Source organism: Lissotriton vulgaris, chromosome 10, assembly GCF_964263255.1.
Source record: "Lissotriton vulgaris chromosome 10, aLisVul1.2, whole genome shotgun sequence".
Taxonomy (NCBI): Eukaryota; Metazoa; Chordata; class Amphibia; order Caudata; family Salamandridae; genus Lissotriton; species Lissotriton vulgaris.
The window spans coordinates 440,588,179-440,612,432 of NC_141698.1; positions in this window are offsets into that span (position 1 = coordinate 440,588,179).

Below are 24,254 nucleotides of genomic sequence, written 5' to 3' on the forward strand. Positions count from 1 at the left end.
GGCGGTCCTGCCAAGCCACTAGAGGCGCCCAGATGTTATCAAAACTTGTAGGATCACATGCCATGTCGGATTTACTGGTAAAAAGAACATGTTTAAGGCAGTTCGAAAAGGTGGGGGATATTGGGTCTTTCCATGCTCTACAAACTTCGCGCCTTGCAAGAAGCATAACATTAAAAATAAGCCTTGTATGGGGATCGTTGACATTGTAGGCAGAGCCCAACCCAAAGAGAATGGTGCTGGTGGTAATTTCCAATGGTAGTTGGAGAACATCTTCGAAAAAACCCTGGCAGTATCCCAATAGTTTCTTATCTCAGGACAGGCAACGAGCATGTGTACATCATCTGCAGCCAGGTGTCTACATCTTGGGCAATGGTATTCTAAATTGCAAAATTTCATTAGTTTTTTGGGAGTTATGTATGCCCTATACATAGTGTAGAGCTGATTCCGCTTCAGTGTGGCAGGCTTTACCACAGCCTGCAAGATGGTTAAAGGAATCAGTCCACAGGCCCACAGAGATTTCGCTCTCCAAATTTAATGCGTTATCCCAGAGTTTTTTATGCTCAGGTTCTGTGATATTTTCGGCATCTAGCATGGCTGCATACCAGTTCAAAAATTGGTGTTCCCACCTGCCACTCCTAAATTTAAGGTCAAATTTAGGGTTAGGTTTATTGAGATTCCAAGGTCTAGTTAGCCACCATCTGGATAGCTGGTGATATTTCCCCCAGTCAGACTAGATAGAACCTCCCAATTTAGGAGCTGCGAGTCTTCCTGTAGGTCTCCCCAGTTTTCGATCCCCGCTATCCTAAGAGGCCTGTATAGTTGGTCTTCGAGGCAAGCCGGCGTACCGGGAGATTCCCAGATCGGGGCCTGCACTGCATAGTAAGGAATGTCAAGCCTCTGCCTAACAAACACCCAATTTCTTAGAGCTGTCCCCAGAATCTTAAGTCTTTCTTTTTTTTTTTAAACTTCGGGCCACCATATTTAAAAAGAAAGTGTGCTTGACGCTGTGGCACATCATGCAGCAGCGCTTGAAATAATAAGCCTAAAGACGATGCGTCAATTTCACCCGCCAGTAATCTGAAGTTTTTAAAGTGGAAAGCGTGGCAATAGACCAGTAGATCTGGGAAGGCCAGTCCCCCTGTTTTTAGTGTTCTCCTGAGCTTTTTCCAAGATATTCTTGGCGATTTTGAATTCCAAATAAAAGAACCAAGTTTCCCTTGCAGCTTTTTAATAGATGATGTGTGGAATGATAAAGGGATAGAATTAAATACAAATGTGAGTTTAGGGAGGATGATCATCTTGATTAAATTTACTCTCCCAAAGATGTTTAAAGGGAGAGATGACCATCTTTGCAAAAGGGCACAGACATCCTTTGAAACTCTGTCTAGATTGATTTTTGTTATATCTTCAGTTTTGTGGGCCAAAAGGACTCCCAGATATCTCATTTTGGAATTAGCTCCCACAGTCCCAGCTTCTTGGTTCCACTCCATAATTTCATTTGTATCTCTATTAATGGAGTAACCAGAGACGTCTCCAAACTCTTCAGCTAGATCTATTAATCTGGGCAGGGTGTAGTGTAGTTCCTATTTTCCCTATAGGCCCTGCGCATTGGAATAACATAAACAGCAGTGTATACGTAGGACTGCGGTCTTCTAGGTCTCTACTGACTATGTTAGACTTAATTTAGGTTTGCGCCAGCTAGCTCAGAGGTCACTGGAAACTTTCTTAACTGAATAGGAAGTGATCAGCTTCCCTGGCTCAGACAAGAAGGGATTCAGCTTCCGACAACCGCATAAACATGACAACTTTGCTCCTCAGAAATAAGAGTCAATCTCTAGAGTCGTGTGAAACAATAGACAGCTATTTCACTCAGTCAGTTGTGCAGATTTACTTTCACCAGAATGCAGAGAATGGAGAGACGGGCGTTTTCAATAAAATATATTATTTATTAAGGAGTCTTTCTTCTCATGCAAGAGAAATGAATTGCCACAATTGCAAGACTTGTTATTATAAAAAGTGCGTACAGTAAAATGAGTATTACGAAATAATACTGTAAAAGCATTGATAGGGTTTCTTAGCCATAAGATGGTTAAAATGAGTAAAATATATACATTCATATATACATTAGCTAATGACCTCAACTGGTGCTTCTAACTACGCCTACCCCAGTGTACCTGACCTAAGCCTAATACAAGAGTGGGAGTAAGTAGCAGTTTAAGTTAAGTTGGTTTTGCCAAGAGTTTGTTTCAAGAATTCTCTCTAAGGGTTTAGTCAGCACCGTACCACTGGAATAGAATGCAGGAGGTCTGGTATCTCCTCTCAGGACCCGATACCCCAGTCACCCGCAAGGGTAGGCTGGAAACACCGGAGCTGGATTTTCTCGGCAGGAGAAAAGACAGCGTCTTTCTCAGCGCGTCAAGGAGGAGGGGCAGCGTCCGTGGGCTTCTCGCATCTGCTGGGCTCTCTGCAAGGGGACAGCTGTTCTGCTCCAGTATTCACCACCACCGTGTGCTTGCTTAAGGCAACGTTGGTATATTTATACCTGAAAGGTGCAGAGTTTGACGTACGTTTTTGGACATAAGACGTCAATAAAGATGTCACTAAGAACTGGTCGTTCTTACAGTACTCGCAGGAGTTCTATTACTAATCAAAACAAAGCAAGCGGGGCTTTCCCAGGTTGCTGGGGGTTTGAGATGTCGAAAGAACTCGGTGTGCTATCTAGGAATCGAAGGAAGTGGCTTCTGCTGTGTCATGGACTGTCATGGACTGCAGAGGCGAGTTACTGAAATATGGCTCTGATTATTATGCCGTTTATAGGGATATGTATTGATTATAGCCGTATAGGGGCATGAGGTCACAATATTGATCGGGGTCGTAGATAAAACACATCACCCACTCCACAAATTTATGTCCATCAAATTACTAAAAACTAAAGCAATAAGAAGCACGTGTATTCCTACCCACCCCAAAATACATTTTGCATTTGAAATGGTGTATATGAAATACATGAAAATGAATAGGTACTGTACGTCATGAAGCATAGTAATCATTCAAAAATTTTGCATATGTAATCAGTTTAACAATTCTGCGAAGAATTACACATGAAAAGTCTCTAAATACAGAAAAGAAGGGCGAGACTATTTCATCACATAGCAAATACAAATACAATTGCTGTAAAAAATGTGCTAGAGGCTGAGGTGAAATTTTGTCTCTAGATCTACTAAAAATAGAAGCTCTCTTCTTTAGGAATAGTTCTACTTTAAGCAAAGTACGTGTGCCCGAAAAAAGGTAAATATTTTGGAAATTTTTGAAAAAATAATTTCATGGTGAGCGTGGAAAAAATAGTTCAACAACGCTTTTCAGTAGCTTTTGTTTATCAAAGCTGAAGGCCGAATTCAGAGTTCATGGGAACGCTGTGTGCCGGATTCTTTTCCAAAAGTTATTGTTTCTGTTCAGGGGAGAACATAATTTCAGACAGGCTCTCAAAGAATTGGTCTACATATTCAGGAGACAGTTCGACCAAGTTTGATAATGCTGTAACTTGGCAGTTGTAAGAATGATTGCTATCATCGATTTCAGGATCAGCAATGCTTACAGAAGGTCGTACCTGGGTGATGCTGCTTTCATTTCTTGCTTCACTGCCACCACCTAGTCGTAGCGCAGGAGTCTCAACGAATGCCGTCATCAGGATTGGTAACCGCTGGGGACAACACGATGCATGAACCGTTACTGGACTTAGCAAAGTATCGACATCCGTTGGTATTGCTGATGGTAGTGCAAGACAGGTGTCTAACACGCATTCCTCTCCGCATAGCATACATCGAAGCACAGGTAAGATGCAGGTCTGCCATATAGGATGAAAGAAACCAGGTCATATTCAGATCTCGTAGCCGGGCTATCTCAAGGACTTTAGTTATGTGGTCCCGGTAGCGTATTGCTAGGATCGTTTCTTCCATCCTTGCCGGAGTCATGTCTGCGTTTTGGTTTGCCATATCGGAGCAGGAGGGTCAAAAATAAAATACCTGCTACGAGTCCCAAAAGTAGTGGTAGGCCGCCAAAGATCGAATGGACAAAATTTGGAAAGATACCCAGGACTGCTTCAAATGGTGTTAACAGTCCCTGAAAAATTGTCTTAAATACACTCGAGATACCACTGGCATTCGACATATTTAGGATTTGGCTGAGCATTTCTGTGAAATGCACCGGGCAATTTGTTGATAAAAGTGTATGTATCTCTGCGGCCGTCCTTGCAACTTGGAGATCATACGTCTCTTTTGATGACGAGATGGGCACCGTTGTCTGCAAAAGCACAGACTTCATTCTGCTTAAAGTATCAATTTGTATAGAAGAGATATTCAAACTAGGCCAAATCGGAGCCACTGAGTCTCCAGGGCCATTCGGGTACAATGCTTGCATACAGCAAGTGACCATGTAACTCACGCTTAAGAGATATGCTTTCCCTGGCACCAAGCCACAACAGTTGTGATCCGTTATTAGAACGTAACTCCTGTTAGAAAGTTGCCTAAAGAATGGCTCTATTTGTGCTGCAGGTGTGCCGTGCTGGTGGCATTAAAGGTTATTTGAAGTACCCTCACAGGCCCCATGTAAGTTAATACCTTGGCACAAAAGTATACCGCTTAGTGAATGTTTACACTCATTACCACTAAGAAATACATTTTTGTTGTTGTCACTATAACATGTGTGTGTATAAGGTAATTTCCATGATGACTTAATGTATCCTTTACCCAACTTTTCATACTGGCCTGCCGGTATATACTCAAGGCAATTTTTAAACTGGAAAGTTGTTATCGGAATTGTGATAATCCTGTTTATTATCCATTCAATGACAGGTCTTTCAGGCCAAGACAGGTTGTTTGTTTGAATTGTGTCATTCAAGAACATTATTTGTTCTGGGATCATGCAGGCTCGAAATAATGCTTCTAGGCCTTGTACCTGCCAATCTTTTGTACCCCAGATGTTTTTTCTTTCATTGTTATTTTTCCAGAAATCAAAAACAAACGTAATCAATTTTTCATAAAATGCTTCCGAATATATCAATTTAGTATTTGTCAGCATTGTTTTTGTCCCTGTTTTATCCAACAGTTTATAATAAAATGTTTCTGCATTACTCGTGTTAAACCCTGAGAAGTATTGGAATTTCTCATAGAATGTTTTTGAACTGCTTTTAGGTGGAGTAGCACAATGTTCCCATTGGTTATATTTAAAAAACATTTCTAGGTTGAGCATATTTATGTAAATAGTGGTCTGCGTAATGTGAAAAACAGTACGTCTGTTCATAATTAGATGAACCTTGTAAATAACCATGTTCTGTAAATTTTGCTGACAACACTAAATCTGACATCATATTATTTATACTTTCAAAATCCCAATCATCAGAGAATGTACTTGGTTTTACAAAGTCACTTAATGAAACCTTAAACTGGTGAGGATATTTCAAGATCTCGACCGGTCCATATATTTCATAGTCTGTTTTGTCTCAAACTACCCCGCCGGGTATTGGAATGGCTGTGACATTCACTGAAGATAGTTCTCTTTTCTCGATGTGAGATGATTTGTGAGGCTTCAGAACTAAGTTGATGTTCTGACTTGCTGTGTCCATTGAACTGTATTTTCCCTCAATGAATTTTCCCAAACAAAGTACCATGATGAGCCAAAGCAGGAAGAAAAATACACCTAGCCCAATCCAAAATTCTAACCATGGAGAAATAAGATAGGTTTCTTTGAGTTGATGAAAGAGTTCTGTTGCGTTTTCTTTAAAAGTCTTTGTTTCTGGCGTCACTTCAGGGTCGCTTTGATCTTCAGAAAAGTTGTCGAAATTGATGAAGTAGCCAGATGCAGTTCTGTCGATTGTTGGAATTGTTTTTCCCATTTGGCTTTCATTAGCACATTATGATGCCACATCATTGTAGACTGGCGTTTCATGACAAACTGTTTCAATTTGTGGTTCAAGAGGCACAAGTTCCATGGCATTTCTGCATAGTCCTTTTTTATTCACTGCAGGTTTATCAAATGTGATTAGTCTTTCAGTTTGAACCTCTTGGATCCTAGCAAATTTGGGTATTCTGTTACTTCTTTGGAGTCCACTTGGCCTGCTATTGATTATAGGCCACATGATTGTGGTTTTACCAGGTCGATTGATACAACTCGGTTCTCCTTTTTACCAGCAAGGGGCGGTAGTACTACTGATCTTGTTCCGTTGATTGCTAAGACAGATACTGCTTTTCTGTAAGAAGGCCCAAATTCCTTCTTCACCGCTATTTTCTCTCTGACCAGATCCCCAATCTTTGGAATCCAGACAGGTCTTGCTGGGACAGGTGGTGTGTCTTCAGTGGTGGTTGGCTGTTGCTTTAACTTTATGTTGCTCAGGGCTTTTCTTGTTTCATTTAAGTTCTGTAAAACAGCCAAACGATCTTTGATGTCAAAGTCTTTATTCTTATCTTCTACCACTGAAGCAAGACTATCTAAGTCCTGAACATGCATTCTAGTTCCGAACAATAGTTTGTACGGGCTGAAACCTTTTAGAGAATTTGTTGGCAAGTTGTTAGGACTGCGTTGGACACTTATTAAATGCTTGACCCACCCATCACCCGAACCTAATACCTTTGCCGTTATAGATTGCTTTATGTCTCGGTTTTTCTTTCCACTACCCCGTTTCCCTCAGGATGGAAGGGACAAGAGAATCGCAATCCAATGCCCATGCTGGTCATGGCCTCCTTATAAGCTCGAGAGCTAAAAGCAGGACCCTGGTCAGAATGAAGCATGGCAATTGCGTATGTGCCAATAAAGACTCGCAAATCTTTTATAACAGTTCTGGCGTCAGCCGAGCGCTGGGGCCACATTTTTAAAGTGAATGTAGTTTTAAACAATTAATAGGACGCTGGATTGCATGTGTAGATAGCTCTATGCTACTTTCATAAATGACCATGGCATTACTCCGCTTGACTCGTTACTGCGGTCTCTGTCGCAGTCTGGGCAGTTCTTTACAAATTTATAATGGTGCAGGGTCATCCCCGGCCACCAGTATGCTGATTTTAATTCAGTCAGAGATTCCTTCATCTGTTTGTGCCTTGGTCCTTCACCCATGTGTGCGTCTGCTATTAATAACTTTCTCCGATTCGTGTTTGGAATTACCCTATCCCCCACTCCAGGGATTCGAGCAAAAGGAACGGAGTTTGCATCAATTACGTATGTATTATTGAGTGGATAGTTCACAGGTAATGCTGCACAGTTGCCTTTTGAAGACGTTTTTACCGCCAGCATGGTTTCCCCGTCTATATATTTTTCTGAATGCTTTTTTGTGGCTACGGAAGCCAGTTTAGCTGCTTCCGCTGTGGCTGTATTAGCCAATGAATTCCCTGCAACGTGAACATCATCACGTTGATGACTCAGAGTGTGTATCACGTGAGTGTTTTGTAGTTCTTTATGAAAAAGAACTACTTGTTTCCAAAGCATATTATGCTTGATTGTGGCACCTGTGTTGTCTTTGTAATCATTTTGAACCCAGTTCTGCAAATCATTATTGTAAGAATTGACGCAAAAATGCGAATGGCACACGATTAGTGTCGGTAATTCACGTTCGGCATTTTCAAGCGCCATCTTTAAAGATCTGATTTCAGCTCGCTGAGCCGAACATTTTCTCAGTGATTCCGTTTTTGTTATTTCGGTCTGAATTTACCACAGAGCCAGCGACCTTTAACCCCTTTGATGCTCATGACGAGCTCAGCTCGTCATGAGGCACAGTTGAGCTGTGCTTATGACGAGCTCAGCTCGTCATGAATAGAGGAATTCATAAAATGTTAGCACAGGAGGGGAAAACCATTAGCAGCCAAGGTGTTAACAATTGCGCAGGCTGCATCGTAGGATTTATCTTCTACATTGTAATGCTGTACAAATCTGTCTGTATAGATTATACAGGAGTACTGTTCTAGAGGGAGAATTTCGATTGGCAGAGGATATTCTTTTTCATATTTTAAATCATTCAGTTTTTTCATGTGCAGGGCGAAATAGTATTTCACGTCTTCTGCAGCAAGAGAGTTTTCCCACTGTATCCATTTCGGATCCAGTGATACTGTAGGCAGGTTTACTGGGCTGACTAGTGCCTCGAAGGCTGATTCTGCTGTGAGAACAGTGATTCTTTTGCCTTGTGCCAGTGCTCGTTCTTTCGCTATAGCAGTTTGCAATGCCTTTACAGTATTTTCTGAGAGACTGAATGTTTTTTCTGCTTGTGTGTGCAAATGTGATTTGTAAGCTATTGGTACCGTTTCTCCCTCATTAGAGGTCAGGTACGTGAATCCGCATCTTCCTGGGATGACCCGGATTACAAGGTTGCGTGTATTGTCACATGTTTCTAATTTTGTTTTAGCTAACATGTCTGTTTGCAGAGATCTCAAAATTTCTGTGTGTTTCTGAGTCCAATTGATTGGTTTAAAATCAGGTTTTATTAATTCGTAGAGAGGTTTAATCCTTTCTGCATAATTTAAAATGTAAGTTCTTCCGAAATTCAGGAAGCCTAGAATTGATTGTAAGTTCTTCAGCTTTTTCGGTGCTTGGAGTACAGCGCAATTCTCTAAGAAGTTGTCCGCTAGGCTTTTCCCTTCACTTGATAATTCGTATCCTAAGAATAAGACTGTCAGATGGGCAATTCTCGACTTTTTAAAGTTGAATTTGTAACCCTCTGATGCGAACCCAAGTATTATGGTGTTCACTCTTTTCAAGCGAGTATCCAAGTCGTCGTCTGTGAGATAGATGTCATCGACATAAGATAATGCCTCATCATCATATATTTGTAGTAACTCTGTTACTCTGGCTGAGAATAGTCCTGGGCTATTCTTGAATCCCTGTGGGAGCCTACAGAAATTTTTCTGTGACCCCATTGTTGAGAAAGCGGTCAAGTACCTGCTTTCTGGTGCAATATTTTGGCAAAAGAACCCATTAGATATGTCTAATGTCGTTTTGTACTTTTTGCGAACTATGTTATTCATTAGTGCAGCACTATGCGAATTTTGTACTGCAAATGTTTTGCAACATGAGTTAAGGTGTCTGTAGTCCAAGACTAGACGGTACGATTCGTCCGGTTTGGAGACAGGAAACAAAGGATTGCTCTTTTGAGAGGTGCATGTTTCAATTACCCCTTGGTATTCAAGTTGATCTAAAATCTCCCTGACTTGTTTTTTCGCTTCTTGCTTAATTGGGTACTGCCTTTGTGCAGTTGGTTGACATTCTAACTGGATTTTGTGAGGAGGAGAGTCCTCATGCCATCCTACATGATTCTTATATAATGCTGGTGCCTGGGCTACTGCCCATTTCCTTGCATATATATATTTAGTGTGAATTGGAATGTGATTTGAGAAGGCAGGCATAATCATTTCTTCGCCATGAGGGCACTCCATGACAAACTCTGGGGGCCAATCTTTCTCGGCTAACAGGATGTCATAGCCTTTTGAGAGGTTATCCCAAAATAGACCCCTTATTTTCCTAGTCTTGTCTCCCTCTATACGCAGTGTTATTTCGTATATCTTATGAGGTTCGCTAACTCTGGTGTCTGCAGTTTCTACCTGAATGTATTCATTCGTGTCCACTGTCTCCAGATGACTCATCAGGATCTTGCGAGCTATGCTGATTTCTGCTGCACTGTCTAGCATTGTCTGTGCCCAGTCTCCGTTTTTCAGCTGTGTCCTCAGTATTCTCGGCATGTTCGATTACTCTAATACTGGCTAACTTCTTCCTAGGGAATTGTAATTTTTTACTTTGAGCAGGTTCCTTGTGTTTGGACTTGGTGTGCTCTTCCCTTGGGTCTGACCGTCCTCTTCTTTCCGATTTCTGCGAAAAAGATCGAGAGGGACATGTATCAATACTTTGATATCTATCAGGCTTTTTCAAGTTATCCCTATTTCTAAGGTTATATCTTTTCTCAGAGTGCTCCCTCTGGGGAGACTGGTGTTCTCGAGTCGGAGTTCTTTCCCTCCGCCGAGGAGACCTTCCTCTGGACTGGAAAACTTTTTCTTTGGGAGTGTATTGTTTATTTCCATCCCAGCTCTTTTTAGGAGTGTTTAGATTATTTTTAATAAATAATTTTTCAGGATTTTTGAGTAGTTGGGGTTTTACTGGTTTCCCACCCAAACTATCTCTACCTAATTCTTCATAGCATTTTTCTATAATTCTGGCAAGCTCAATTGGTTGATCTGTTATATCTGTTTCCTTCAATTTCTGGCGGATCGCCACAGATGCTGCTTCTCATTTTATGTTGGCTACTAATATAGCCGAGACCTGCTTGAAGTCTTTCAGTAATTTCATACCAAGAGTTAAAGCAGGTTCTGGACCGTATTCATTCTGAATTTGTTTCAGCACATCCGGTATTACCGCCATGGACGGAACACCATGTGTTTTCGTGTAGATGGAAGCAAAGACTGTACCCCAAGTGTCACAGTCCTCCACATGTGGTGCGACCCCCATTGGAAGGCAGATAGTCAGAATTCTGTTTTTCTCAATAGGGGTAGTATTCGGAAATACTGCCCCTATTTGAGTAATTTTCTGTGCTAACCAGAAAGGAATTTGTTCCCGTTTTGCAAGAGTTTTTTCAAGACATGATTGAATGTTCTGTGGTGTAATTTTATTTGTGTTCCCCTGATGAGGGGTTAGCTGTGGAATATTAACAGCTGTTTGGACTGTTGCAGTCCGCATTACATATTGGACTAACTGTCTGTGTATTTTAATTAGGGCTCCCGGTTTTATGGTTTTTATTTTTTTGCCATTTCCGTCTGTATTTATCCATATTTATTTTTTGAGCATTTTTTCTGTATTTATCCACATTTATTTTTTTCACAAGCAAAAGAGCAATACAGCTAGTATTTTTCCACATTTATTTAAATTGACAATGCACACATGCGCTCGGTTGTTATTGGTCAATTCGCCAGGCTAGATGAAGATTTGCTTACTGTTCTGGCTGTAACTGAAGCCGTTCGCAGCGTGGGCATGGACTGTAAACTGCCTGGTTTAATATATCGCACCAGCCCTTTTTTTTTCAAAATTGCATTTATTGTTAAAAGAGCAGCAGGTTTTAACAGCAAGTCGCCCGGTCATTACAGCAGCTCGCAGCCAGTTGTGGTCCCAGTGCCGGCCCTCACCAGATGTGCAACTAGACTGCTGCAATGTTACCACTCTGAACCAAGCTGTCAGCGCTGCTCACCGCTTGGGGCTGGCTCAGCTGCGCGCTACTAGCAAACTCTGGATACATCCACCTGTAGCTTTCTAAATCACGTGCACAGGTCAGGAGAGTCAATGCAGTGATTTGCCCAATCGCTGGGCAACCGAGACTGGGTACTCAAAGGTGGGCCAGGTTGGCGGTAATACCTATGTGCCGTTGGAGATAGCCGCAACTTAGCACTGCCGCTCTAGTGCTCAAACCGTTTGTGTTGAATGTGCTGCAGTGCCAGTAAAATAAATAAGTCAATTGATTATGCCGACGCTCGAGCGAGAGTGCCTGCAGCTATACCTCTTGTGAATGCTGCATGAATTCTTATCAGAGTAACCAGATGAACTATGGCCGCCGTGGGAGCATTTGTTATGGCTCAGTTCTGGCCCGTACAGTGGTGGCGCTGGCTTTGTCAAGTAAATTAATGCGAAGGTATTTACCTTATTTGACACACTAATGATTTGAATCTCAATGTCCTGCCCGCCCGGACCCCAAAAGTCAATTGCTCCTGTGCCAAGTTAAATAATTACAGGAGGAGGCCGGTGCTCGGCCTGTCACGTCCTGACCTGACACTTGCTGCATGCCTGCTCAGCCCCTGTTGTGCGGGGTCCCCCGTGACTCTTTCAGGTCAGCGTGAGTCTTAGAGCAGGAGCTGAATGTCTTTAAAAGGCACTAGCACAGCTCCGAAGATAATGTGCCACTTTGCAGCTTATCTCACCGCTGTCACCATGTAAAATGTATCCCGATTCTCAGCAGCTGTGTGCAGCCAAGGGGCGTGACTGGACAGACTCAAAGAGACTAGGAGGAACCGTGGCCAGTAGTCTGTATATCCCCAGCTGCAGCACTGTGACTCACAGACTTGGTAAGTAAAAAAAATGAAAGCTGCTGACATAAATTATTTTCCTGCTAAGGTCCGAGTTGTAGTTTTAATCTCACGATTGAAGTTTTAATATCAGGGTTAGATATTTGTTTTACGATAGGATCAGGTTACAAGGGCACTAGGTTAGTGCCCTTTCGTTTCATGTGCGTGTGCTTTAAAGCAGTTTCAAAATGTTCTTAGAGTTTCTCGTTGTTCAAATGAGTAACATTTCTGATATATGTTTCCCTTATCTTCATTGTTTGATTTAGGGGGGCCGTAAGAAAGTGTCACTCTTAGTTTTTTAAATGCCACTCATTATTACACAAACATTTTGGAGATGTCACACGTAGCAATCTGAAACCTTGACAGCTATGTGCAAGGCAACTGCCTTACTATTTCTCCCTCGGTATAATCCTCTTTGCAAACCGGTCACTCCAATACAGAATCTGCTCAATTAAAACCCAGTCTGCGAGGAAAAGACGGGTGCTGGGAGCAATTGGCATAGTGAAGAGGCGGGGATGAGGGATGAAAGAACTACAAAAGACAATTAGCCCTGGCTGACACCTCTTAACCCTCTAAGGAGGGGGAGACACCAGATGGCTGGGGGTGTGAGATTAATGAGAAAATATACTAGTATTTTCCCGTTTTTATATCTAAATACAGATGAAAGAAAACTTGTTTTCCGTCTGTATTTATATGTAAAAATCTGTTTAAATGGAAAACCGGGAGCCCTAATTTTAATTAATAATTTTAGCTGTGCTAAAAGTTCTTCTCTTGACATTTTTTCGATGTCTGGATCTGGTGTGTAGCTGGTTAGAACCGGCCACGTTGCTCCTGGTCTACCTAGTGGACCGAGCCTGGTAATGTGATCATTATGTTTTAGGGCGCCTTTAAACCAGAGCAGGTGCTCTTGGTATTTTAATGGGATTTCAATCTCCTCGAAAGGAGCGTACTCTTCTGGTGGTTCCTCTATTTTGTAATAGTGGAACTCGTGTGTTGTAGCGTTTGCCGCTGGAAAGTTTATCCAAGAATATAATACCTCTGTCTGCCGATATTCGTGTGCCTCCATCACGAAAATGACTGTACCACCTCGCGATGTTAGTCCGTTTTCTATAAGTTTTAACGTTATAGTTTTTCTTATGTTGACCGGAATGAGGATTGCATCCCGGTCATTCTGTAGGAGACTCGTGTCGTCCTCCATTAGTTGATTTGCTAATATAGTAGCATCCCATTCTTCATCACTCATTTTACTGTCAGAAAGGTTTTTCTTGTTGCAGATCAGGTTTTCAAGGAAACAAAGATTAGGTGCACAATATTTTGGAACACTGTATCCTTCAACGTTGACTAAACCAGAAACTCTACATAGGAATCTCTTCCTACTAAGTTCCGGCGGATTTTAACCTTTCACCCACTCCAGACGTCTATTGGAGTATTTACGGGAGAAAGGGTCTGTGTGAAAAAGCACGACTGAGTTACTCTAACGTCTTGCGTTAGTTTTATCGCCTTACCAAACATTGGGCGCCATGTAGTGTAGTTCCTATTTTCCCTATAGGCCCTGCGCATTGGAATAACATAAACAGCAGTGTAGACGTAGAACTGCGGTCTTCTAGGTCTCTACTGACTATGTTAGACTTAATTTACGTTTGCGCCAGCTAGCTCAGGGGTCACTGGAAACTTTCTTGACTGAATAGGAAGTGATCAGCTTCCTTGGCTCTGTCAAGAAGGGATTCAGCTTCTGACAACCGCATAAACATGACAACTTTGCTCCTCAGAAATAAGAGTCAATCTCTAGAGTCGTGTGAAATAATAGACAGCTATTTCACTCAGTCAGTTGTGCAGATTTACTTTCACCAGAATGCAGAGAATGGAGAGACAGGCGTTTTCAATAAAAGATATTATTTATTGAGCAGTCTTTCTTCTCATGCAAGAGAAATGAATTGCCACAATTGCAAGACTTGTTATTATAAAAAGTGCGTACAGTAAAAGGAGTATTACGAAATAATACTGTAAAAGCATTGATAGGGTTTCTTAGCCATAAGATGGTTAAAATGAATAAAATATATACATTCCTATATACATTAGCTAACGACCTCAACTGGTGCTTCTAACTACCCCTACCCCAGTGTACCTGACCTAAGCCTAATACAAGGGAGGGAGTAAGTAGCAGTTTAAGTTAAGTTGGTTTTGCCAAGAGTTTGTTTCAAGAATTCTCTCTAAGGGTTTAGTCAGCACCGTACCTCTGGAATAGAATGCAGGAGGTCTCGTATCTCCTCTCAGGACCCGATATCCCAGTCACCCGCAAGGGTAGGCTGGAAACGCCGGAGCTGGATTTTCTCAGCAGGAGAAAAGACAGCGTCTTTCTCAGCGCGTAAAGGAGGAGGGGCAGCATCCGTGGGCTTCTCGCATCTGCTGGGCTCTCTGCAAGGGGACAGCTGTTCTGCTCCAGTATTCACCACCACCATGTGCTTGCTTAAGGCAACGTTGGTATATTTATACCTGAAAGGTGCAGAGTTTGACGTAAGTTTTTGGACATAAGACGTCAATAAAGATGTCACTAAGAACTGGTCGTTCTTACAGTGCTCGCAGGAGTTCTTTTACTAATCAAAACAAAGCAAGCGGGGCTTTACCAGGTTGCTGGGGGTTTGAGATGTCGAAAGAACTCGGTGTGCTATCTAGGAATCTAAGGAAGTGGCTTCTGCTGTGTCATGGACTGTCATGGACTGCAGAGGCGAGTTACTGAAATATGGCTCTGATTATTATGCAGTTTATAGGGATATGTATTGATTATAGCCGTATAGGGGCATGAGGTCACAATATTGATCGGGCCCTAGATAAAACACTTCAAGGCAAGCCGGCGTACCAGGAGATTCCCAGATCGGGGCCTGCACTGCATAGTAAGGAATGTCAAGCCTCAGCCTAAAAAACAGCCAATTTCTTAGAGCTGTCCCCAGAATCTTAAGTCTTACTTTTTTTTAAAACTTCGGGTCACCATATTTAAAAAGAAAGTGTGCTTGACCCTGTGGCACATCATGCAGCAGCGCTTGAAATAATAAGCCTAAAGACGATGCGTCAATTTCACCCGCCAGTAATCTGAAGTTTTTAAAGTGGAAAGCGTGGCAATAGACCAGTAGATCTGGGAAGGCCAGTCCCCCTGTTTTTAGTGTGCTCCTGAGCTTTTTCCAATATATTCTTGGCGATTTTGAATTCCAAATAAAAGAACCAAGTTTCCCTTGCAGCTTTTTAATAGATGATGTGTGGAATGATAAAGGGATAGAATTAAATAAAAATGTGAGTTTAGGGAGGATGATCATCTTGATTAAATTTACTCTCCCAAAGATGTTTAAAGGGAGAGATGACCATCTTTGCAAAAGGGCACAGACATCCTTTGAAACCCTGTCTAGGTTGATTTTTGTTATATCTTTAGTTTTGTGTGCCAAAAGGACTCCCAGATATCTCATTTTGGAATTAGCTCCCACAGTCCCAGCTTCTTGGTTCCACTCCATAATTTCAGTTGTATCTCTATTAATGGAGTAACCAGAGACGTCTTCAAACTCTTCAGCTAGATCTATTAATCTGGGCAGGGTGTAGTGTAGTTCCTATTTTCCCTAAAGGCCCTGCGCATTGGAATAACATAAACAGCAGTGTAGACGTAGGACTGCGGTCTTCTAGGTCTCTACTGACTTTGTTAGACTTAATTTAGGTTTGCGCCAGCTAGCTCAGAGGTCACTGGAAACTTTCTTGACTGAAGAGGAAGTGATCAGCTTCCCTGGCTCAGACAAGAAGGGATTCAGCTTCCGACAACCGCATAAACATGACAACTTTGCTCCTCAGAAATAAGAGTCAATCTCTAGAGTTGTGTGAAACAATAGACAGCTATTTCACTCAGTCAGTTGTGCAGATTTACTTTCACCAGAATGCAGAGAATGGAGAGACGGGCATTTTCAATAAAAGATATTATTTATTGAGCAGTCTTTCTTCTCATGCAAGAGAAATTAATTGCCACAATTGCAAGACTTGTTATTATAAAAAGTGCGTACATAAAAGGAGTATTATGAAATAATACTGTAAAAGCATTGATAGGGTTTCTTAGCCATAAGATGGTTAAAATACATTCATATATACATTAGCTAACGACCTCAACTGGTGTTTCAAACTACGCCTACCCCAGTGTACCTGACCTAAGCCTAATACAAGGGAGGGAGTAAGTAGCAGTTTAAGTTAAGTTGGTTTTGCCAAGAGTTTGTTTCAAGAATGCTCTCTAAGGGTTTAGTCAGCACCGTACCTCTGGAATAGAATGCAGGAGGTCTGGTATCTCCTCTCAGGACCCGATATCCCAGTCATCCGCAAGGGTAGGCTAGAAACGCCGGAGCTGGATTTTCTCGGCAGGAGAAAAGACAGCGTCTTTCTCAGCGTGTCAAGGAGGAGGGGCAGCATCCATGGGCTTCTCGCATCTGCTGGGCTCTCTGCAAGGGGACAGCTGTTCAACTCCAGTTTTCACCACCACCGTGTGCTTGCTTAAGGCAACGTTGGTATATTTATACCTGAAATGTGCCAAGTTTGACGTACGTTTTTGGACATAAGACGTCAATAAAGATGTCACTAAGAACTGGTCGTTCTTACAGTGCTCGCAGGAGTTCTATTACTAATCAAAACAAAGCAAGCAGGGCTTTCTCTGGTTGCTGGGGGTTTGAGATGTCAAAAGAACTCGGTGTGCTATCTAGGAATCTAAGGAAGTGGCTTCTGCTGTGTCATGGACTGTCATGGACTGCAGAAGTGAGTTACTGAAATATGGCTCTGATTATTATGCCGTTTATAGGGATATGTATTGATTATAGCCATATAGGGGCATGAGGTCACAATATTGATCGGCGTCCTAGATAAAACACATCACCCACTCCACAAATTTATGTCCATCAAATTACTAAAAACTAAAGCAATAAGAAGCACGGGTATTCCTACCCACCCCAAAATACATTTTGCATTTGAAATGGTGTATATTAAATACATGAAAATGAATAGGTACTGTACGTCATCAAGCATAGTAATCATTCAAAAATATTGCATATGTAATCAGTTGAACGATTCTGTGAAGAATTACACATGAAAAGTCTCTAAATACAGAAAAGAAGGGCGAGACTATTTCATCACATAGTAAATACAATTGCTGTAAAAAATGTGCTAGAGGCTGAGGTGAAATTTTGTCTCTAGATCTACTAAAAATAGAAGCTCTGTTCTTTAGGAATAGTTCTACTTTAAGCAAAGTTCGTGTGCCCGAAAAAAGGTAAATATTTTGGAAATTTTTGAAAAAATTATTTCATGGTGAGCGGGGAAAAAATAGTTTAAAAACGCTTTTCAGTAGCTTTTGTTTATCAAAGCTGAAGGCCGAATTCAGAGTTCATGGGAACGCTGTGTGCCGGATTCCTTTCCAAAAGTTATTGTTTCTGTTCAGGGGAGAACATCATTTCAGACAGGCTCTCAAAGAATTGGTCTACATATTCAGGTGACAGTTCGACCAAGTTTGATAATGCTGTAACTTGGCAGTTCTGAGAATGATTGCTATCATCGATTTCAGGATCAGCAATGCTTACAGAAGGTCGAACCTGGGTGATGCTGCTTTAATTTCTTGCTTCACTGCCACCAGAGCCTTCCATAGATACAGCCAGTCTACTTGATCGAACGCCTTGGCGGCATCGACCGCCGCCAAGGTCAGGGGGAGCTTCTTATTGACTGCAACATCTATCGATGCGATGGCTTGAATTGTCAATTCGTTGAGTTGCCTATCCGGAATGAAGCCCCGCTGATCATAATTGATAATTGTTTTAACTATTCTGGTCAATGTAGCTGCTACCACCCCAGCAAAGACCTTGTAATCTATATTCAACAAAGAAATCGGTCTATAAGATTCGATTTTGGTAGGGTCCTTATTTGGCTTCAAGATTAAAGTTACAGTGGCTTCTGCCCAGGAGTCAGGAACCCTCTCCCCCTCTTTGAAGATTTTATTAAACAGGGTTGTGAGGACTGGTAATATTTGATCCAAAACTATCCTGTAAACTTCCACAGGAAGTCTGTCGGGCCCGGCTGCCTTCCCTTTAGCCATTTTCATTAGCTTAGATCTTATCTCACCTTCTCTTATGTCTGAGGAGAGATAGATATTATCGTCTTCGGACAGACAGGGAAGCTGTATTTTACTTAGCAAGCTTTTTACCATCTGAGGGGAGTGATTTGTTTTAGCAGTGTATAACATTTGAAAAAAGGATTCAACCTCCTCTCTAATTTGCTCATCCTCATGGGAGATTGTAGCTGTATTTCGCAGGAGTAGGCTGTTAATCTGGTTTCTATTTCTATCCATCCGAGATTTCCACGCGAGGAGGCAGCTGCACTTCTCCCCATATGAGAAATTTTGGAGCTTGCTGGCATCCCATCTGCTTTTAAGAACCTTATCCAGACCTGCTTGGTAGTCTGCTTGCAGGCTGTGTAACTCTTTTTGCAACTGTGGTTTAGTGTTTGACTGGTTAACTGAGGCTGCCTGAAGCTCCTGCTCTTTTAGTTCAAGTTTAAGGAGCTCTTCCTCCTTCTTCTTTTTATTTAGTTTATTCCTTCTGATCGACCAAGTAGTTAGCAAGCCTCTCAAGAAAGCTTTAAATGTTTCCCAGATAACCTGCTGGGTAGTTGAGCTGTTATTGTTTCGAAAGAAATCCTCAGTCAAGGTTATCAATTCCAGCCTCAACCCTTCTTCTAGTAATAAGGTTCTATCTAGAGTCCACCTCCTCTGCAGTTCTTTTTGTTTGAAGCTAATTACTAACTCAACAGTCGAATGGTCTGACTGTATAGTGGGGATATAGGAAATAGTATCCACAGAGGTAAGCAACGACTGATCTAGAAGGAAGAAGTCGATTCTGGAGTGGTGTCCGTGCCTATGACTGTAAAATGAAAAGTCCCTTTTTGTGTTGTATTTGGCTCTCCAAACATCTATGAGATTATAATCTTTAATTAGGTTCTTAAGCTCCATCCGAGATCTCGGTGGGGTGTAAATTTAACTCTAGATGTGCGATCCAACTTTTCGTCGAAGATCAAGTTGAAATCGCCCCCTAGTATAACAGGCCCAGGGTGGTCCAAAAGGCTGGCCTTAAGCTTTAAAAGAGCCCCTGGCGCATCTTGATTGGGACCATAATATACAGCGCAGACAAATGGAGTGCTCTGACATTGTAGGGACGCCACCAACCACCTCCCTGAATGATCTGTTTCAAATGTATCCACCCTAATACCTGCATTGGCACTGATCAGTATTGCCACCCCTCTCGTGCTACCACTCTGGTCGGAACATAAAATATCTTGGACCCATCCTCGCTTTCCCAGCCCGGACTCACACTCCCATCTCTCTAAATGGGTCTCCTCGAGCAGACACACATGAGCTCCAGACGTGTGTAAATATTCATTAACCCTGGACAGTTTCCTCCTGTCTCTCAGGCCGTTGATATTCCAACTAATAAACGTAATTTTGTTAATCATATTAACCATATCAACTAATTCTAAGGTAAGTTGCCCAACTCCCTTCCATGACCGCTATGCTTCTTGAGTATATGAGGAATATTATTTTTTTCCTTTTTTTTCCCTACCACCCAGCTAGCTACCCCCTTCCCATGAGGAACCCCTCCCATGCCTACATTGGCGATCTTGTCGCCTATTAGGGGCTCCCCTGATCCGGTCAGGATCGCTCCCGCCGTTTAGAAAGAAGTCAGGCACCTATGTGTAAAATTAATATCAACCCTTTTTTTCCCAAAGCTATCTCCCATGTCTTGTCTCGTGATAAAGTTTTGTTTTCAATTCAGTAGGTAATGTAAGGTAATTTACTGTGTTGACTGAATAACCTGCATAAAGCTGACTATCATTGGCATCCTACCTTCTTGCCTCGCAGCCGATTGAGCGCTGCTACGGCAATTGTTTGTTTCACATCCAGCGGCCGCCATCGCAGGCGTGCTCGCTAGCCACGCCCCCTTGAGGCCACGCCCCCTGCCCTTTATAAGCGCCGCTCTGAAACACACCCACAGAAATCAGATCCCAGACCTGAGGCGGAAGCCGGGTTCTGGAGGTACGCGATATTTTAAAACTTGTGACAAATTGTTTATACTGTGTTGACTGAATAACCTGCATAAAGCTGACTATCATTGGCATCCTACCTTCTTGCCACGCAGCCGATTGAGCGCTGCTATGGCAATTGTTTGTTTCACATCCAGCGGCCGCCATCGCAGGCGTGCTCACTAGCCACACCCCCTTGAGGCCACGCCCCTTCCTTCTCCTTCAGTATGTGCCAGGGCAGGAAGCGCAGCGGACGAGCGCAGCGGGAGCGCCGTTTGCGCACCGAAGGCGCGCCTAAGGCAAGCCCGTCTGCGCCCGTCCGAGCCTGGACAGGCCCAGGGACCAGGCAGAATGATGAAATCATCAAATACTCTTCCCTAGAGTTACACTCTCTGCAAGACCCCGTTCCTCAACCACTCGACCCATCCACGCACGCTCGCCTAAAGGCAAGTAACATCCTCGCTCTCCATCACTCACAAGACCCGACTCACATTCTCCCCCTAAACTCAAAAAATTCCAATCCCCCTAAACCCAATCTCAGGACTCTTCGCTGTCTCTACCTCAACACCAGATCCCTGGTCAAACACCAACTTGACATATTCCTGCTCCTGAAAACGGATAGCCCCGACATACTCTTTGTCACTGAGACATGGCTCACCACAGACTCCTTGCCAGATATACTCTCGGCCTTGCCATCAGACTATTACATCTTGTCTGCAAATAGAAAATCAGGTAAAATTGGGGGAGGCGTGGCCACTATTATTCATAAAGACCACACTTTCTCCTCCTTACCCCCTCTAGACCTACCAGACTCGGATAACCTAGTTATCAAATCTGACACCGAGACAGGCACCATGGTGCTAGTATTGCTATACCGTCCTCCCACATCTATGCCTTCCTTCCCTGCCTCCTTGTCGGAGCAAATAGCAGGCCTAGTCGTCGACCACGACAAAGTTATGGTCATAGGAGATTTCAATTACTGGTATAATAACGCTGACGCTGGACCTCACGCCACAGAACTGTTTGAACTCCTCTCCAACTTAAACTTCCACCAACATGTTGCGGCCCCCACCCATGAAAAGGGACATACCCTAGACCATATTTGGTCTCACAACATCTCTACCTCCTGTCCCACGGCCTCACCATGCATATGGTCCGACCACCACTTACTGCAATTCTCTATTATCACTCAGGGTTATCAAAAAAACCATGCGCCCCCTGGAGGATCAGTCAGGAAATGGAGATCCTTAAACCTCCAAGATTTTCTCTCCTCTCTGTCCAACTCCATCCCCACCCAGCTACCAGATATCAATTTGGCGAACACAACGCACTCCGAGTGGCTCCTCTCCGCATGTAATGAACATGCCCCCCTGACCAAGTTCTCTCGCGCCCGCCGCATGGACGCCCACAAATGGTTCTCTGCTGAATTAAAAGAGCAGAAACTAGAACTCCGCCAACTCGAACGGAAGTGGAGACACAGCTACCTAGCCACTGACAGAGCACTGTATAAGACAGCCCGCAAAAATTACAAGGACTCAATCTTATTGGCTAAATCCACCTTCTTTTCAGACAAAATTTCTAACGCCAAAAACAAATCACGGGAAATCTTCAGAGTCGTCAACGGCCTTTGCAATGACACCAGAACTGCCCCCTCCCAACCCGCATCTCAAACGCTGTGTAACCAACTCAACAACTTCTTCAAGGAGAAGATTGACAACATAAAAAACAGCATTCAAACCAATCACCCTGCAGACGAGTCGGACATCTGCAGAAATCCCAACACCCTACAAGACTTCCCCCCCATTGACCCACCCAAACTACTGGAATTAATGAAACGAGTAAAATCGGGCTCACCCAACGATCCCTGCCCCCCGCACATTTTGAAAGAGGTCTACACCATACTCCCTCAGAGCATACTCCCCATCCTGAACACCTCCCTATCACAAGGAACAGTACCCGACTCCTTTAAAAACGCTACCCTGGTCCCTCTCATAAAAAAAACAGGCGCCGATCCCTCCAACCTCTCTAACTATCGCCCCATCTCGCTTCTCCCCTACTGCGCAAAACTACTGGAAGCCTATGTAACCAGCCACTTATCCAACTTCATCGAAACATCTGACTATTTCGAACCTAACCAAGCAGGATTCCGCCAGGCACATTCCACCGAGGCGGTGATCCTCGCCGTGCAAAACACCCTAAGGACCAATGCCGATAACGGAATCCATCAGGCCCTCGTACTACTCGACCTATCGGCCGCGTTCGACACGGTGGACCACACTATTCTATTACACCGTGTCGAACAAGCCGGCCTCAGTGGCACGGCCCTCTCTTGGGTTAAATCCTTCCTGACGGATAGATCTCAGGCGGTAAAGCTGGAGAACTTCACAGCCCCCACTCTCCCAACCACTTGCGGTGTCCCACAGGGCTCCTCACTGTCTCCCCTACTTTTTAATCTCTATCTTAAACCCCTCCTGCACTCCTTGAAAAACAGAAAAGTAATAATTTTTAACTACGCTGACGATTTGCAGCTGATATTCCCCCTCAACTCCCCGGATTCCGTCGAGGAATTCCAAAAGACCATGCTGCACATCCAGAGCTGGATGGATCGAAACCACCTTAAGCTAAACCCAGGAAAGACTGAGTTAGTACTCCCCTGTGACAGCGCACTCAGCTGGGGGCCCCACTTCTGGCCACCTTCCATGGGCACACCCCCATCCCCTTCTCAGACAGCTAAAAGCCTTGGGGTCACTCTTAGCGCCGATCTCTCTCTGAAAACCCAGGTCGGAACAGTGATCTCCTCCTGTTTCTTTCAACTAAGAAAAATAAAAAAAATCGCTCATCTGTTGTCTCACTCTGCTCTCATCCAGGCAGTACTCGCACTAGTCCTCTCGCGATTAGATTTCTCTAACTCAACCTACCTCGGCCTTCCCCTCACCATCTTGAAACGCCTGCAGATCGTGCAAAATCAAGCAGCCAGATTAATCTTCAAGAGCAATCGTAGAAAGTCAGCCAAACCTCTGTTAGCCTCCCTCCACTGGCTCCCTATCATCCATCGGATCACCTTTAAGACAGGCTGCATAATTTTCAAGGCTCTTCACGGAAAAAGCCCTAGGTTCATCAACCAACTCATTATCAAACATATCCCGCCCCGCAAGCTCCGGTCTGCCCACCTATCCCTTCTCAAGGCGCCGACTTTTAAAAAGAAACGACTCGGCGGATCCAGTTTCGCATACCTCGCCCCAAAGACCTGGAACTCTCTGCCCTTGTCCATCCGGAGCTGCTCCAAGCTGATTGAGTTCAGACGTGCACTGAAGACCTGGCTATTTAAACAAGCGTACGGCTGATCTCTACATCTTCTGACCCCGCATTTTCCATCTCTCTTCTGTTTTCTCTAGCGCCATGAAACCCCTGGGTGTCCGTGCGCTTAACAAATTCCGCATAGAAATAGAAATAGAAATAGAATGTGTGTTTTTTTTCCCACCTCCTTGGCAGTCTAAATATGCTCTCTTTAAGCCCCAGCCCTCCCTTCACCCTTTTCCTCTTTCTCTTTCTTTCAATCTGATTCAGCTGAGGAATTCTACTGAGGATTCTCTTTCATTAAAGTAATGGAGTCAACTTCATGGGGCGATAGGAAATTATGAGTCTTATTCCTCCAGACTACTTTTAGAAATGCCGGAAATTTCATTTGGACCTGAGCGCCCAAGCTTCTCAGGTCAGGCATTCTGTTCCCCAACTCCCACTGTCTTTGCGCTGTAGCCTTCCCTACATCTGACCGGATTAAATATTTAGTGGAATCTATCTGAAGTCCTATGTCCGATAGCGCTCTACCCAGAATTAGCTCCTTTACTGTGTAGGTGAGGAAGTTCACCAGGATCTTCCTGGGCGCTTTCCTCTCTTTGTGTAGCCTAAACGGATCCCTATGGGCTCTCTGGATTTCGGCCTCAAGGTCTATGTCCGGTCTGTCTTTTAGTACCCCTTCTCTAAGGAGTTTACAAATAAATGCTTTAACATCCCCATTCTCGGCTCCCTCCGGGTTCTTTAAAAATTTCAAATTGTTCCTTCTGGAATGTATTTCAAGCCTCTCAATATCCATTTGAAGGTTTTTAT